The sequence below is a fragment of the Scyliorhinus torazame genome, chromosome 7 (assembly GCF_047496885.1).
Source record: "Scyliorhinus torazame isolate Kashiwa2021f chromosome 7, sScyTor2.1, whole genome shotgun sequence".
Lineage (NCBI taxonomy): Eukaryota > Metazoa > Chordata > Chondrichthyes > Carcharhiniformes > Scyliorhinidae > Scyliorhinus > Scyliorhinus torazame.
This window is the reverse complement of record NC_092713.1, coordinates 53861988-53880190: the sequence shown is the minus strand read 5'-3', so window position 1 is coordinate 53880190 and position 18203 is coordinate 53861988. Positions and strand designations below refer to the sequence as shown.

The window sequence follows — 18203 nt, the reverse complement described above, 5'->3', positions numbered from 1 at the left end:
TTTTACCTTTTATTTATTTCTTTTCTCTTTTTATATATATATCCCCCCATATCTTATCCCCCCTCTCCTTACCTTTTTTCTCCTTTGTTTCTCCTTCCCCCTAGATCTGTCACAACTTACCCTCTAATTTTAGTTTCTGTGCTGTTCACACGTTTAATCTCTCTGGGGACTGACATTAGCACTCTTTTCTCTTGGTTTCTGTGGCTATGACTCATCTTTTACTCCCTCACCCCACAGTATAAATATCTCCCATTTTCTATGCCTTTTAGCTTTGACAAAGGGTCATCTGGACTCGAAACGTTAGCTCTTTTCTCTCCCTACGGATGCTGCCAGACCTGCTGAGATTTTCCAGCATTTTCTCTTTCGGTTTTTCATCTATATATTATCAGAAGAATTTTGAAATTTAAATTTAGTCTCAAAACTGTTGTTTATGAACTGCTATGGATACATGCTTAATTCTATCCTTTGAGAAAGGGTGGCACGCTAGCACAATGGTTAGCACTGTTGCTTCACAGCTCCATGGTCCCAGGTTCAATTCCCGGCTTGGGTCACTGTGCGGAGTCTGCACATTCTCCTCGTGTCTGCATGGGTTTTCTCCGGCAGCTCCAGTTTCCTCCCGCAGCCCAAAGATGAGCAGGTTAGGATGATTGGTCATGCTAAATTGTCCTTAGTGTCCAAAACGGTTGGGTGGAGTTACTGGGTTGCTTGGGTGGGGTGCTCTTTCCAAGGGTCGGTGCAGACTCGCTGGGCCGAATAGCCTCCTTCCGCACTGTAAATTCTATGATTCTAAATCTCTGGAAATCGCAATGGGATACAGCAATAACACTCCTGGTAAAATAGTTCTCTTCCTCTTTCTACTGTGCACCAACCCTGAAGAACATAAGTTAGCCAGTGGAATATTTACCTTCTTGTAACCCCCGGGGTTTCTTTGAATACAGACTGGCGATTACAATGCCCCTCACCTCTTCTTCAAAGGATTGCCTTTAAAAGCAAGAACATAGCCCTGTAACCAGCTAGCGGCCTTTGCCAGCAAATATGGCAAAACTCTCTTTGGGAGGGATTTGTGAGAAGATTGACATGTTCTTGGCCATAGTTATTGAGGTTTTTCCTCAGTATTGTATGGTGTAGAAAGAAAAATAAGTTTGTAGAAAATAGGCCTTGGAGTGACAATATATGCAGGGAAATCGGCCTTTGCTCTTTCTCTGACCTTGACTGAAACTCACTAAGAGGAAGCCAGTCAAACTGTTGATCACTAACAGACTGAGGAAAACCAACACGCTATCTGCTGGAAACATGTTTTCACTTTTTCTTCCTGTGGAGAAATGCCCAGTCACCCGATATTGTTCCATCTGACAGCAAGGCTGAGATAAGGAACTTTAAAAGGAGTGAAGGACTGCTAAATTCTTCCCACAGCCAGGTGCTGGCCTAGCACAGTGGGCTAAGACAGCTGGCTTGTAATGCAGAACAAGCCAGGAGCGCGGGTTCAGTTCCCGTTCACAGCCTCCCCGAACGAGCGCCGGAATGTGGTGACTAGGGGCTTTTCACAGTAACTTCATTGAAGCCTACTTGTGACAATAAGTGGTGATTATTATTATTATGAATGACAACACTGACAGCATTTACCATTACTACCATCGCTAATGACCTTGCAATGTCCTGCATTCACCACACTAAACCTTCCCCTCACAAACTGCCATGTACTGTCAGCTATTCCACCATGACAACCACATTCTACAAGCACCTCACAAAACTCCCATTAAAACTCCCCTTTCATGCAGGAGGAGGTTGAACACTCTACAAGGCATGACTGCCACTGGAGGAGGAAGTGCCCAGCAACACACCCACTCCATCCATAGTCTCTTTCCCCTTCCTCACAGAGAATGCCCTGGCCACCTCTGGAAAGGACAACAGATCTCAGGCCATGTGATGATGGAGGAGATGTTGTGCAGGGTTTATTTATATCTAATCCTCGCCCCCACTTGACACACACTGCATGATAATAACAGAAGAAATAAGCACAGGGTAGTCTCCTCAAATCTGCTCCACCATTCAATAAGAACATAGCTGATCTTCAAACACCATTTTTGCAGCCTATTGGCATTTCCCTCGGTAGGCTTGAGGTGCTTTCACCATTCACTTATCTCTGCTCTTTCTCACACCACAAGCTAACCCACATCCCTCTTCATCTGCTGAGAATGGCAATGTCCCTGAACCAGTAGGGAAAGAGGAGCCAGTAATCCTGAATACTGCACTGTTACCTGATCTGACTTACACAAGTACCAGCTCAGATATTAACACTACTTGAACTGTAGAGGTTAGGTATGAGTAGGAATCTGCATGTGATGACAAGTGCAAATGTGCAGTAGCTTGGCCGGAGGACTAGGGCACTACAGCCACCAGCTTGGTGGTGAGTAAGTTTGCATAATAGTTCTGCTGCAGAGAATTCAAATGCTGACTTTGAGAGCCCAGGTTACGGAAGGTTTCTGGACATACGCCTAATGCTTAGTGCCAGAGAATTCGCAAATAATGTCACAGAACATGGAGAAGTCCATTCTGACTTAACAGTGGTCAGATCCATCAGCACCACAGTGGAACCCATCACGATGGAACATTTGATGACAAATCTGACAGAACAAAGAACAAAGAAAAGTACAGCACAGGAACAGGCACATCGGCCCTCCAAGCCTGCACCGACCATGCTGCCCGTCTAAACTCAAATCTCCTACACTTCCGGGGTCCGTATCCCTCTATTCCCATCCTATTCATGTATTTGTCAAGATGCCCCTTAAATGTCACTATCGTCCCTGCTTCCACCACCTCCTCCGGCAGCGAGTTCCAGGCACCCACTACCCTCTGTGTAAAAAACTTGCCTCTTACATCTCCTCTAAACCTTGCCCCTTGCACCTTAAACCTATGCCCCTTAGTAATTGACCCCTCTACCCTGGGAAAAAGTGTCTGACTATCCACTCTGTCTATGCCCCATATAATTTTGTAGACCTCTATCAGGTCGCCCCTCAACCTCCTTCGTCCAGTGAGAACAAACCAAGTTTATTCAACCTCTCCTCATAGCTAATGCCCTCCATACCAGCCAACATCCTGATAAATCTCTTCTGCACCCTCTCTAAAGCTTCCACGTCCTTCTGGTTGTGTGGCGACCAGAATTGAACACTATACTCCAAGTGTGGCCTAACTAAGGTTCTATACAGCTGCAACATAACTTGCCAATTTTTATACTCAATGCCCCGACCAATGAAGGCAAGCATGCCGTATGCCTTCTTGACTACCTTCTCCACCTGTGTTGCCCCTTTCAGTGACCTGTGGACCTGTACACCGAGATCTCTCTGACTGTCAATACTCTTGAGGGTTCTACCATTCACTGTATATTCCCCACCCGTATTAGACCTTCCAAAATGCATTACCTCACATTTGTCCGGATTAAATTCAAAATGCCATCTCGCCGCCTAAGTCTCTAAACTATCTAAATCCTGCAGTATCCTCTGACAGTCCTCATCGCTAACCACAATTCCACCAACCTACGTGTCGACAGCTTCTATTGTAGCTCGCCTTATTGGACTGCCAGCTTGCTACAGCTCACATTGAGATGCTGCTCTCTACAGCTACAGCATATAGGCCCACAACTGCTCGAAGTCATCCTCCAAGCTCATCTGATGTGTTCTCAATGGAAACTCAGCAGTGCTCAACCAAACAAGACTTGACATTGGGGATGTCTCTCATAAAAGCTCCAGTATAGGAAAATGAGCACTCAAGACAGGCACTAAGGGCTTGTACAAGGAAGCTCAGTCTTCGTATGTGAATGTTGACATGATGTGTTTGATAAATTTGTTTTTTAAAATAAATTTAGAGTACCCAATTCATTTTTTCCAATTAAGGGACAATTTAGCGTGGTCAATCCATCTACCGTGCACATCTTTGGGTTGTAGGGGTGAAACCCACGCAAACACAGGGAGAATGTGCAAACTCCACACGGACAGTTACCCAGAGCCAGGATCGAACCTGGGACCTCAGCGCCGTGAGGCAGCAGTGCTACTCACTGTGCCACCATGCTGCCCTTGTTGCTAACTTTGCCTTGGTTCAATTGCTCTGTTTTATTACCTTTGCTCTCGAGTCGCCAGGTATCTTTATGATACCGCCGCCACGAGGTTCAAGTCCAAGTAATGATCAATAATCCAATACACCGATTAGTAAGGTTTAAATCAAAGCACATTTATTATACACAGTAATCGCTACTCATGCATAAATTCTACGTCTAAGCTACTTCTACAACTAACAGGCCTATACTTAACTTGGAACTGGCCCACCAGGTCAGGGAAACAAATGGCCTTTCGTTCGGGTTCTGAGCCTGTGGATTCGGAGTTGGTACAGATTGGTAGCTAGGAGCGCCTATCTCGTAGCGAGCGTTGAATTAAACTTACGAGTTTGATCTTCACTGCTCCGGTCACGGTCAATGTTGGTTCGTTGTTGCTGGGTGACCCAGGCTGGAAGAAGAGCTGAAGAGGAACTGCTGAAGAGTAAAGAGCTGGAGAAGAGAGCGATTTGAACTTGGGGCTCAATTCTTATAGTCCCCAGGGGCTTCCCGCCTTTCAGGGCGGACCCTGTACCTGGACCCAAGTGATTGGACTTTGTCCCAATCGCTTGGTTTGATTTTCTCCAATGCTGGAGCGGTTCCCTGATCGATGGGCGGTCTTGAGGTGCTCGTTCACCTCCTTTTGTGTAGGCTCCTGCTGGCGCCGAAGTGTCTGGTTTTGCTTTGTGTGTCTAAATGTTGCTTATTATTCCCGGGGATTGCTCATTAGAATGCAGATGGCTGTTGTTTTGTTATGCTGATGGTTGCTGGTATCGATAGTGTCTGGCCTTTCCAGAGGTAAATACACAGCCAACCTGCAGCTGCTCGTTTTTGGCTTGTTGGCTGACTTTCCCATCAGCCTTTGCCGTTCGCCATTTTGAATCGGGAGTTGGCCATTTTAAGTGGCTACACCCTCGATAAATTTGTTTTTTGATCTGAATTTTATGTTGGCGTTTTCACACTTAAATGAGGGCAAGATCCATAAGTTTGAAGAGAAAGAAGACAATTGGATGATGTCTCTGAGAAGAATGGTAAGAATATTAAACTTTTTGGGAATGCTAGTTACGTTGATGTGTTTACTTTGATGAGCTTATCTCTTAGATCTCAGGGTGATAGTGAATCTTTTGGTCACTGCCTCTGTTCCTCTCCCTCTTACATCTTACTGCACAGCTGGTAATGAGAGCTGATGCCATACGATGACGAAGTCGTGTGGCACGCAACAACAAATTCGGACATCTATTCAGGACTGTACTGGAAAGCTCCCGAATAGTCACCAGTAATATTATTTGAGTATACCAATTGTTTGTTCAAAATATTCCTTTTGCATACTTACAACGACTTTGAGCAATAAATGCAGGACCCTAATTTAAATACATTATACAGAGCTTATAGAATGTTGCCAACATGCACTCTCACTAAAATGTGACGTCTTCTGTCAAGATGGGAGGCAGTGCACTTCCATGCATAAGTGTACATGCAATTCCTTCCCTCTGCTGCACAGCTAACTCAGTTGTGCCATTACTTATTTTCTACACATTCGACATGGCTTAATACATTTACTTTAATCATCACATATCAAAGTGCATTCGTCTAAGCTGAACTTCCTTGAGAACTTTAGGTATATCAAAAGAGTGCTAATTATATATTATTATGTTTGTTTGCCAAAATTTCCTGTAATCTACCTATGGAATTATTATTCTTCCTTCATCCAACTAACCACATTCTCACAATTTTGACGAAATACAGTCTTATAGATTGGATCTCTCCAAATCACAGAAGCACAAGATTCAAGACAATCGGTAGAGGATTTTTTATTTTGTTGTATGTAAATTAACTACTGAATAACAAATAAAAAGAAATGTAAAGGAGACAACATCTGAGAGATAACACCGATCCAGAATGATCACTATACAATACAGAATAGTGAGGATGCTTCCCATGCATCAGTATACCTCATACATTGTCCAAGTTGAAGCAAGTAAATAAAGCAGCAGCAATGAAACAGCTGACAACAGTTTGCTCTCCGCCATTTAAGGTCCTAATTTGTCTTGGTTCCCAGGTATAGAACAGGGTAGGAATTTTGATACCTGACAATGCACACACTATTTCTACCTCAATCACTTTCAAGCATTAATTGCTTCATTCCAACGGCTGATGCTGGAAAGAAAGAAAGAAAAAAATTGCATTCATCTAAAATCTTTTACCCCAGGCGGCACAATGGTGCCGTGGTTAGTACTGCTGCCTCACAGCGCCGAGGACCAAGGTTCAATCCTGTCTCCAGGTCACTGTCCGTGTGGCGTTTGCACATTCTCCCTGCTTCTGCGTGGGTCTCACCCCCATAACCCAAAGATGTGCAGGGTAGGTGGAATGGCCACACTAAATTGCCCCTTAATTGGAAAAAACATAATTGGGTACTCTTAAAAAAAAATTTAAATGAAAAATAATCTAAAATCTTTTACATCCGCGAAACATCCTGAAGTGTGTTACAGCCAAAGAATTACTTTTGATGTAGAATCACTGTTGATTTGTAAACAAACACAGATGTCGGTCGAGAAGAGGCTCCCGCCGGTCCGCGATTTTTCGGACTTTTTCGGGGGTTTCCCCGTGGTTCTCTCTTCCCGGGTTTCTTCGGCCTTTGGGGCCTGTGGGACGGGCGTCGGGTCGGTCTGGTTTGGAGCCGGTGAGGAGCCCCGCGGGAGTGCCCAGCGTCCGGAGTGGGAGGCATCGACCCAGAGGTCGGATGCGTGGGCGGAGCTTGACACAAGGCGAGGCAATCGAGGTGGCAGGCCCGAGTCCAGAACGCGATGTAGAGGGGGACTAGAGCACACTGGGTGGCTCCCACTTAAAATGGATCCTTGAGGAGTTTGAAGTCCGGTCCCCGGGGGAAGAGGTTTCTTGACTTTGGAATTTTGGGGGAAAAATTTGTGAAAATAATTATTTAGTTATTTTCTGATTGAAGAAAGAGAGGAGAAATAATAAGTCGTTAGAGGATGCGAAAAGCAGCAAAGGAAGAAAGAAGAAAACCCGGGTTCGTCGTTGAATGAGAAGGCCAGCAAAAGCGCTGACAAGATGGCAGCTGCCGGACCGCATGGTGGGGCCGCACTACTTACGCTGGAAAAGATGACCAAGGTGATGGCGGTGGAGCTGGAAAAGCAGTTTGCGAGGCATATGGAGGCTTTGAGGAAAGAGACGGCGGGCGCATTGAAATCATTTGTGGAGGAGGCAATCGCCCCGGTGAGTGTAGCTGTGGCAAAGACATTGGCCGAGAAGATGAAGTAAGTGGAGGAAGCCGTGTCGCAGCACAGCGACCAGCTCGCCTCGATGGGGGACGAGCTGCGGACAGTGGTGGAGGTCAACAGAGGACTCCGAGCAAAGCTCGAGGACTTGGAGAACCGCTCGAGACGGCACAATCTGAGAATTGTGGGCTTGCCCGAAGGGACAGAGGCCCAAGGCCAACAGAGTTGGCTTTTAAAGCAGACCAAGGCAGGCCAGCAACACGGTTCAATTCCCGTACCAGCCTCCCTGAACAGGTGCCGGAATGTGGCGACTAGGGGCTTTTCACAGTAACTTCATTTGAAGCCTACTTGTGACAATAAGTGATTTTCATTTTTTCATTTCATTTCATCAGCTCGAGATACTTTTCTCTCCACCGTGGGACGAGGCAGGGATGTCCTATGTCCCCCCTGCTGTTTGCACTTGCGATTGAGCCGTTGGCCATCGCATTAAGAAGTTCGGGAGCATGGAAAGGAATAGTGCGGGGGGGGGAATAGAGCATAGGGGGTCCTTATATGCCAACGACTTGCTGTTATATGTGTTGGAACCGAGTGTGTCGATAGGGGGAATATTGGAGCTACTGCGGGTATTTGGGTCTTTCACGGGGTACAAGCTGAACCTAGATAAGAGTGAGTATTTTGTGGTGTCTCGGCCGGGGGTGGGGGCAGGGGTGGGGGTGCTCCCATTCCGTAGGGCAGGGACTCACTTTAGGTATCTGGGGGTGCAGGTTTCCCAGGAGTGGGGGAGGCTTCGCAGGTGCAACATCTCTAGTTTGGTGGGGAGAGTGAAAGCCGATCTGGCAAGGTGGGATGTCACTGTCATCCCACCGATCTGGCAAGGTGGGATGTCCCTCTGTCACTGGCGGGTCGGGTACAGGCGGTTAAAATGAATGTGTTGCCACGATTTCAGTTTATTTTTCAATGCCTACCGATTTTCCTGCCAAAGGCTTTTTTCAGGGAGATTGAGGGAAGGATTACCTCGTTCATATGTTGTGGGAAGGTGGCCAGGGTGAGAAAGGTGCTGCTACAGAGGGGAAGGCAGGCAGGGGCTTTGGGTCCCCTGAATCTGATGTACTACTACTGGGCGGCGAATGTGGAGAAGGTGCGGAGCTGGGTCAGAGGAGTTGATTCCCATTGGGTCAGAATGGAGGAGAGTCTGTGCAGGGGGTCGGGACTGAAAGCACTAGCAACAGCGCCGCTCCCGATAGCTCCGGGGAAGTACTCAGGGAGTCCGGTAATAATAGCTTCATTGAAAATCTGGAGGCTGTTTCGCCAACACTTCGGGCTGGGGGTAAGGTCAAGGGAAATGCCGATTCGGGGGAACCACAGATTTGAGCTAGGGAGGTGGGATGGAAATTTCCGGAAATGGGAAGAGAAGGGGATTAAGACGCTAAAAGATTTGTTTCTTAGGGGTCGGTTTGCAGGATTGAAGGAGCTGGAAGCGAAGTATGGGCTGGAGCAGGAAGAGATGTTTAGATACATGCAGGTTCGAGATTTTGCCAGAAAGGAGATACAGAGCTTCCCGGAGGAACCGGCCTCCACATTGCTGGAGGAGATGCTGATGACAAGGGGACTGGAGAAGGGGGTAGTGTCAGCGGTGTACGGAGCTATTTTGGAAGAGGATAAGGCACCACTGGAAGGGATCAAAGCAAAGTGGGAGGAAGAGTTGGGAGAGGTCATAGAGGAGGGGGTCTGGTGTGAGGTGCTCCGGAGAGTGAATGTTTCCACCTCGTGCGCGAGGTTGGGGCTGATACAGTTGAAGGTAGTATACAGAGCACACCTCACAAGGACGACGATGAGCCGATTCTTTGAAGGAGTAGAAGATGTGTGTGAACATTGCAGGAGGGGGCCCGCTAACAACGTTCATATGTTTTGGTCCTGTCCAAAGCTAGAGGATTACTGGAAGGAGGTTTTTAGGGTAATTTCCAAGGTGGTGCGTGTGAAACTGGACCCAGGTCCCCAGGAGGCCATATTCGAGGTGTCGGACCAGCCAGGGTTGGAAACGGGTGCGGAGGCAGATATCGTAGCCTTCGCCTCATTGATCGCCCAAAGGCGGGTCCTTTTGGGATGGAGAGCAGCCTCTCCACCCTGTGCCCTGGCGTGGCGTAGGGGACCTGTTGGAATTCTTGACTCTTGAGAAGGTTAAGTTTGAACTGAGGGGAAGGACGGAGGGGTTCTACAAGTCATGGGCATTATTCATTATGCACTGTCAAGAACTGGATAACATCGAACATTAGTTGGGGGGGATAGGTGGGGGGGTTGGGGGGGGAGGGGGGGCTGTGTGTATTAAGGGTGACTATGGGTAATCCCTGATTCCTTTTTGTCATTTGTTTATGTAAACATGCGGGCCAATGTTTGGGGGTTGGTGGGAGGATGGGATCGTTGTTATTGTTATGGGGATTGACATATTTGTTGCTGATTATTGTTTATTGTTGGTGGGTGTAAATTTGGGAGAAAATGTGAAAAAGGATGAGAATAAAAATATTTTTTTTAAAAAGCAAACACAAAAGTCAATTACCCCACAACAAAGTCCCACAGAATGAAAGAAAATAATAATCAGTTTTTTGTTGGTGCCAATTGGTTGATAAATACTAACCAGGAGAATTTATCCTAAATGTCTTTAAATAATTTAATTGGGTGGAATTTTCTCATTTTCTAGCAGAGTGGCGCAGCGGGAGGGAAAAACGGGTGGAAGTTGTCAACCACAAGTGCCGCTTACTCCGACATATTTTTAGGCTCTTAGAGAAAAGAAAATGAAGCGTGGGTCCCATAAAGTCCAAGTCCCTTCTCCCCTCCCACCCTCTCGCAGAACATCCCCCCACAACAGAACTCCCCTCCATCCCCAGTCCACAATCCCAGGGAACCCCCCAATATGGAACTCCCCTTGCCCCACCATGGAATCCCCACCATGGAACTCCCCGCCACGGAACCCCCACTCACAAAACTGTCCCCTCGCCTGCCCGGGCATGACCCTCTCTCCTCTGGGGCCTGTACTCACCAGTGCATCTCCGGTGGGTTCTGCTTGACAGGTGCACGTTATTGGGGACCTGGTGTTTCACGTTGGCGTGCCTTCATGCTGACATGAATGGACAATTTAACATACGGGAACAATCAGGCATAAAGGTCTGAAAATTATTTTCAAATATATTCAAACGGGGATCGAGATACCCATTACATCATTGGTGGAAGGCAGGGGCAATTGGAATGTGAAATGTCGCTGGAGTAAAATGTGTTTTGTGATTCCCATGGGATTTCCCACCCCCGCTGCCAATCCTGCCCCTGAAAAGAGGAGTGGAAAATTCCCCCCCTCCCATAGAATCTTTTACCTCCATCTGAGAGCATTTACAGGGCCCATTGGTTTAACATTAGGTACAACAATGCAGTACTGCCTCACAACTAAGATATTGCACCAATCACACGCACATGGTTTGGGGTGATCACACACACATGTTTTGGGATAATCGTGCGCACATGTTTTGGGGTAATCATGCGCACATGTTTTGGGGTAATCGCACGCACATGTTTTGGGATTGCGAATCACGCGCACATGTTTTGAGGTTGCAAAAAATTGGGAAGGTCCTGGGCCGGATGTTTGCAGTCTTAGCCAGGGTAGTGGAGGAGGAAGTGGACCCCGAACCTTTTGTGGCGATATTTGGGGTTTCAGAGAAGCAGGCGCTCATTGAGACGAGGAAGGCCGATGTTGTGGCCTTCGCCTCTCTGTTTGCACGGCGGCAAACGTTGTTGGAGTGGCGGTCGGCATCGCTACTGGGGGGGTAACGGCATGGCTGGGTGACCTGTACGACTTCCTGTGGTTGGAGAAGATAAAGTATGAGTTAAGGGGCTCAGCAGGGGGGTTTGAGGAAAAGGTGGGAGAATGTTTGTGACCGTGTTTGAGGAACTGTTCATCGCTAGGGGGTGGGGGGAGGGGGGGAGGGTGAAAAAGGGGGAAAGTCTGTACAGACTGTATAGTTGATTGTTGGGAAGCATGTTGCCCGGGTGTTTGTTTGCTGTAACCTGTTTTGATACATGTTTGTAATAAAATACATTTTTTTTCAAACTAAGATATTGCACCAAGGCGTCAGTCGAGATTATGTCCTAAAATCATGGAAAGGGGCTGAGAACCTATGGCCTTTTGAGTCAAAGGTGACTACGACCACAGAGACAGGGCTGACAATGATAATTCATTAAGGCTTGTTCCTTAGGCTGAATGCATAGTAAGTCCACCCCAAGTAACATAGTATTCACTTTGTTTACAAATGAAATACGGGGACTTCCGGGTGCGGCGATGACCAGCTGAGTCGCACGTTTCGGCAGCTCCCGGTGAAACGGACTTTTGGGCTCTTGATAGGAGCCCCAACGGCAATTTTGGCGGCTAAAAACACTGTGCGGTAAACTAGAAGGGAATCCCCCCTGGATACGGATGTAAAAAGGAGGAGAAAGTGGCCGGATTGCAGTGGATCCTTTAGAACAGCGGCAAGGAAGGCAAGCAAAAACCAAGATGGCGTCGGAAGGTGGCAGTTTAACATGGGGCCCTGAACAACAAGAGTTCTTGAAATGCTGTGTGGAAGAGCTCAAAAAGGAAATGAAGAAAGAGCTGTTGGCCCCGATACTACAGGCGATCGAAGGGCTAAAGGAGGAACAAAAGACCCAGGAGCGGGAGCTTCGGGTCGTGAAGGCAAAGGCAGCCGAGAATGAGGACGACATACAGGGCCTGGTGGTGAAGACAGAGATGCATGAGGCACATCAGAAACGATGTGTGGAAAGGTTGGAGGCACTGGAGAACAACGCAAGGAGGAACAACCTGAGGATTCTTGGTCTTCCTGAAGGTGCGGAGGGAGCGGACGTCGGGGCATATGTGAGCACGATGCTGCACTCGTTAATGGGAGCGGAGGCCCCGGCGGGTCCGTTGGAGGTGGAGGGAGCATACCGAGTGATGGCGCGAGGACCGAGAGCAAGAGAAATTCCCAGAGCCACAGTGGTGAGATTCCTCCGTTTTAAGGACAGAGAAATGGTCCTTAGATGGGCAAAGAAAACTCGGAGCAGTAAATGGGAGAACGCGGTGATCTGCGTTTATCAAGACTGGAGTGCGGAGGTGGCGAGAAGGAGGGCGAGCTTTAATCGGGCCAAGGCGGTGCTTCATAAAAAGAAGATAAAATTTGGAATGCTGCAACCGGCAAGACTGTGGGTCACATATCGAGGGAGGCACCACTACATTGAGACGGCGGATGAAGCGTGGACTTTTATTGTGGAAGAAAAACTGAAATGAACGGGTTATTAAAAAGAACGTTTGAACAAAGTGGTGGGGCGAATGTGGGGGGTGAAGAGGGGGGTTAAAAAGGGGGGAAAGAGGAGTTTTATGTACTAATCCTGCGATGTGGTAACTTTTCTCTCTTCCACAGGTGGTGATGGGGGGAGGAGGGGAGGTGGAGGAGATGGGGCATTGGCCATTGGGGGCGGGGCCAAGGGAGAAGCGCGGGCTTGGTTCCCGCGCTATGATAATCATGGCGGGAATAGAGAAGCAGGAAGGAGGGGGCGTCGCACGGTGCGAGCCGAGGTCACGGGGGGAAGCCGAGGTCGGCCAGAGTTTGCTGACTTCTGGGAGCAACATGGGGGGAGTAATTACGCTAGCGGGGGATCTAGCGGGGGGGGTGGGAGGGGGGAATTACTGGGTTGCTGCTGCTGGGGAGAAGGGGGAGCTGGTATGGGAGGGGATGGGCGGGGGGGCACCGCCTGGGGGAGATACAGCTGCGTGGGAACCGGGTGAGGAGCTGGAAAAAGGGGATGGCTAATCGACAAGGGGGGGGGGGTAGGAAGCCCCCCAACCCGGCTGATCACATGGAACGTGAGAGGGCTGAACGGGCCGATAAAGAGGGCACTGGTACTCGCACACCTTAAGAAACTTGAGGCAGATGTGGTTATGTTACAGGAACCGCACCTGAAACTGATAGACCAGGTTAGGCTACGCAAAGGATGGGTGGGGCAGGTGTTCCATTCGGGGCTAGATGCGAAAAACAGGGGGGTGGCTATATTAGTGGGGAAGCGGGTAATGTTCGAGGCAAAGACTATAGTGGCGGATAATGGGGGCAAATACGTGATGGTGAGTGGCAAACTACAGGGGGAGACGGTGGTTTTGGTAAACGTATATGCCCCGAACTGGGATGATGCCAATTTTATGAGGCGGATGCTGGGACGCATTCCGGACCTAGAGATGGGAAAGCTGATAATGGGGGGCGATTTTAATACGGTGTTTGGAACCAGGGCTGGATAGGTCGAAGTCCAGGACTGGAAGGAGGCCGGCAGCGGCCAAGGAACTTAAAGATTTTATGGAGCAGATGGGAGGTGTAGACCCGTGGAGATTTAGCATACCTAGGAGTAAGGAGTTCTCGTTTTTCTCCTATGTCCATAAAGTCTACTCGCGAATAGACTTTTTTGTGCTGGGAAGGGCGTTGATCCCGAAGGTGAGGAGAACGGAGTATACGGCTATAGCCATTTCGGATCACGCTCCACACTGGGTAGACTTGGAGATAGGGGAGGAAACAGGAGGGCGCCCACCCTGGAGAATGGACATGGGACTAATGGCAGATGAGGGGGGGTGTATAAGGGTGAGGGGGTGCATTGAAAAGTACTTGGAACTCAATGATAATGGGGAGGTCCAGGTGGGAGTGGTCTGGGAGGCGCTGAAGGCGGTGGTTAGAGGGGAGCTGATATCAATAAGGGCACATAAAGGGAAGCAGGAGAGTAAGGAACGGGAGCGGTTGCTGCAAGAACTTTTGAGGGTGGACAGACAATATGCGGAAGTACCGGAGGAGGGACTGTACAGGGAAAGGCAAAGGCTACATGTAGAATTTGACTTGCTGACTACGGGCACTGCAGAGGCACAATGGAGGAAAGCACAGGGTGTACAGTACGAATATGGGGAGAAGGCGAGCAGGTTGCTGGCACACCAATTGAGGAAAACGGGAGCAGCGAGGGAAATAGGGGGAGTGAGGGATGAGGAAGGAGAGATGGAGCGGGGAGCGGAGAGAGTGAATGGAGTGTTCAAGACATTTTATAAAAATTATATGAAGCTCAACCCCCGGATGGGAGGGAGAGAATGATGGGCTTTTTGGATCGGCTGGAATTTCCCAAGGTGGAAGAGTAGGAAAGGGTGGGACTGGGAGCACAGATCGAGGTAGAAGAAGTGGTGAAAGGAATTAGGAGCATGCAGGCGGGAAAGGCCCCGGGACCGGATGGATTCCCAGTCGAATTCTATAGAAAATATGTGGACTTGCTCGCCCCGATATTGACGAGGACCTTTAATGAGGCAAAGGAAAGGGGACAACTGCCCCAGACTATGTCTGAAGCAACGATATCGCTTCTCTTAAAGAAGGAAAAGGACCCGCTACAATGCGGGTCCTATAGACCTATTTCCCTCCTAAATGTAGATGCCAAGATCCTGGCCAAGGTAATGGCAATGAGAATAGAGGAATGTGTCCCGGGGGTGGTCCACGAGGGCCAAACTGGGTTAGTGAAGGGGAGACAGCTGGAGGCTGTTAGGGGTAATGATGATGGCCCCACCAGAGGGGGAAACGGAGATAGTAGTGGCGATGGATGCCGAGAAAGCATTTGATAGAGTGGAGTGGGATTATTTGTGGGAGGTGTTGAGGAGATTTGGTTTTGGAGAGGGGTATGTTAGATGGGTGCAGCTGTTGTATAGGGCCCCGATGGCGAGCGTGGTCACGAATGGACGGGGATCTGCATATTTTCGGCTCCATAGAGGGACAAGGCAGGGATGCCCTCTGTCCCCATTATTGTTTGCACTGGCGATTGAGCCCCTGGCGATAGCGTTGAGGGATTCCAAGAAGTGGAGGGGAGTACTTAGAGGAGGAGAAGAACACCGGGTATCTTTGTATGCGGACGATTTGTTACTATATGTGGCAGACCCGGCGGAGGGGATGCCAGAAATAATGCGGATACTTGGGGAGTTTGGGGATTTTTCAGGGTATAAATTGAACATGGGGAAAAGTGAGTTGTTTGTGGTGCATCCAGGGGAGCAGAGTAGAGAAATAGAGGACCTACCGTTGAGGAAGGTAACAAGGGACTTTCGTTACCTGGGGATCCAGATAGCCAAGAATTGGGGCACATTGTATAGGTTAAATTTAACGCGGTTGGTGGAACAAATGGAGGAGGATTTCAAGAGATGGGATATGGTATCCCTGTCACTGGCAGGGAGGGTGCAGGCGGTTAAGATGGTGATCCTCCCGAGATTCCTCTTTGTGTTTCAATGCCTCCCGGTGGTGATCACGAAGGCTTTTTTTAAAAGGATTGAAAAGAGCATCATGGGTTTTGTGTGGGCCGGGAAGACCCCGAGAGTGAGGAAGGGATTCTTACAGCGTAGCAGGGATAGGGGGGGGCTGGCACTACCGAGCCTAAGTGAGTATTATTGGGCCGCTAATATTTCAATGGTGAGTAAGTGGATGGGAGAGGAGGAGGAAGCGGCGTGGAAGAGATTAGAGAGGGCGTCCTGTAGGGGGACTAGCCTACAGGCTATGGTGACAGCCCCATTGTCGTTCTCACCGAGGAACTACACCACAAGCCCGGTGGTGGTGGCTACGCTGAAGATTTGGGGACAGTGGAGACGGCATAGGGGAAAGACTGGAGCCTTGGGGGGGTCCCCGATAAGAAACAACCATAGGTTTGCCCCGGGGGGAATGGATGGGGGATATGGAATGTGGCAAAGAGCAGGAATAACGCAACTGAAGGATCTGTTTGTGAATGGGAAGTTCACGAGTCTGGGAGCGCTGACCGAGAAATATGGGTTGTCCCAAGGGAATGCATTCAGGTATATGCAACTGAGGGCTTTTGCGAGGCAAAAGGTGAGGGAATTCCCGCAGCTCCCGACACAAGAGGTGCAGGACAGAGTGATCTCAAAGACATGGGTGGGGGATGGTACGGTGTCAGATATATATAGGGAAGTGAGGGACGAAGGGGAGACTATGGTAGATGAACTAAAAGGGAAATGGGAAGAAGAGCTGGGGGAGGAGATCGAGGAGGGGCTGTGGGCAGATGCCCGAAGCAGGGTAAACTCGTCGTCCTCGTGTGCCAAGCTAAGCCTGATTCAGTTTAAGGTATTACACAGGGCGCATATGACTGGAGCACGGCTCAGTAAATTCTTTTGGGTGGAGGATAGGTGTGCGAGGTGCTCGAGAAGCCCAGCGAATCATACCCATATGTTTTGGTCATGCCCGGCACTACAGGGGTTTTGGATGGGGGTGACAAAGGTGCTTTTAAAAGTAGTGGGGGTCCGGGTCGAACCAAGCTGGGGGTTGGCTATATTTGGGGTTGCACAAGAGCCGGGAGTGCAGGAGGCGAGAGAGGCCGATGTTTTGGCCTTTGCGTCCCTAGTAGCCCGGCGCAGGATATTACTAATGTGGAAAGAAGCCAAGCCCCCGGGGGTGGAGACCTGGATAAATGACATGGCAGGGTTTATAAAGTTAGAGCGGATTAAGTTTGTTCTAAGGGAGTCGGCTCAAGGGTTCACCAGGCGGTGGCAACCGTTCATCGAATACCTCGCAGAAAGATAGATGGAATGGAAAAAAGAAGGCAGCAGCAGCAGCTCAGGATCGGGGGGGGGGGGGGGTGGGAGGAACCAGAAGGACTCTCAGGGTTGTTAATATATACTGTATAATATGTATAGGTCGTTGCTACAGATAATTATATATTGGACTGTTAAATTATATTTTTGGAGAGTGTTACTTGTGATAAGGCAGTTGCCAATTAGGTTTAGTTTTCATTTTTGTTATTTATTATTTATTCATTTTCTGTTTATAAAATAGGTCATTGTTATTTGTGTTGTTATAATGTTGTGTAAAGGATGCACAATGTACTGTGTTGGTTGACCAAAAATTTTCAATAAAATATTTTTTTAAAAAAACAAATGAAATACGGGAGCAGTGAGGATCAAAGAGTGTACAAATTACAACTTAACACTGCAAAACGTTCTTATTTCCCCGTTTTACTGTTTTTTCCTGCTGTCAAAACTGGGTGGCAATTTCACTTCCATCCCACATTCTGCCCTTCTTAAAGACCTGGCAATTCTTTTTGTTGATTTTAAGCACAGCCTATCTCACCTAAAAGGTCCCAAAGACAGTGCTGCAGCCTTCTCCAAGTGGTCATTTATGACCTTGAGTCTGAGTAGTAAATGGGATACTCAGCCATGTGTCATCAGGACCATCCTCACCCCACTTTTATACTCGCAGACTTGTCACATAACAGCAACCAGGAACTGCGATTCACTAATTGCACTCCTCCCCCTTCCTCCACAACAACAGCATCCTCCAATCGAACAATTACATCATCTGTACTATTGCTGTTGATCAAATTAGTTAATCTAGGCAGCTGGGAACGTCCCAGTCCACACGATTCAGTACCGCATTAAATAATACAGTTACCTATATGAGCCATCAACTTTGCTAGAAATCCAATTCCTACTAGAAATCTTTATATTTTGTCCATCAGGTTTGCTTTTCTATCCTCCTTTTCTGCTTGTGAGAGAGGGCGATTGTTCCTGTATTCTGACCTCTATTCAAGTGATTTAGTTACAAGTCAGAACCAATGCTTAAAATCTAGAAGCCAATTGGAGAAAAGCAAAAGTGCATAAAATGTCTAAACTTAGACCCTGCAACACAAGGAGGTGCGGAATGAAGCCCAAGAACAAAGACTAGTGTGATTCAACACTGTGTCACCATTATATAAAAACAGATGGCTGGAGAGACCTAGGAGCACAATCCTTTCAGACATGGAATAATACAGGAGATAAAAGTGCATTAAAAGTAGGGAGATAAAAAAAACTCAGTAAAAGATGCGAG

At 48.2% G+C, this 18203-nt stretch overlaps 1 protein-coding gene across 1 annotated transcript in view; it reads left to right on the top strand.

The window, feature by feature from the left end:
- The window catches only part of LOC140426226 (dynein light chain Tctex-type 5-B), a 46924-nt gene that overhangs the window by 25837 nt on the left and 2884 nt on the right, over positions 1-18203 (top strand). The window lies entirely within an intron of this gene.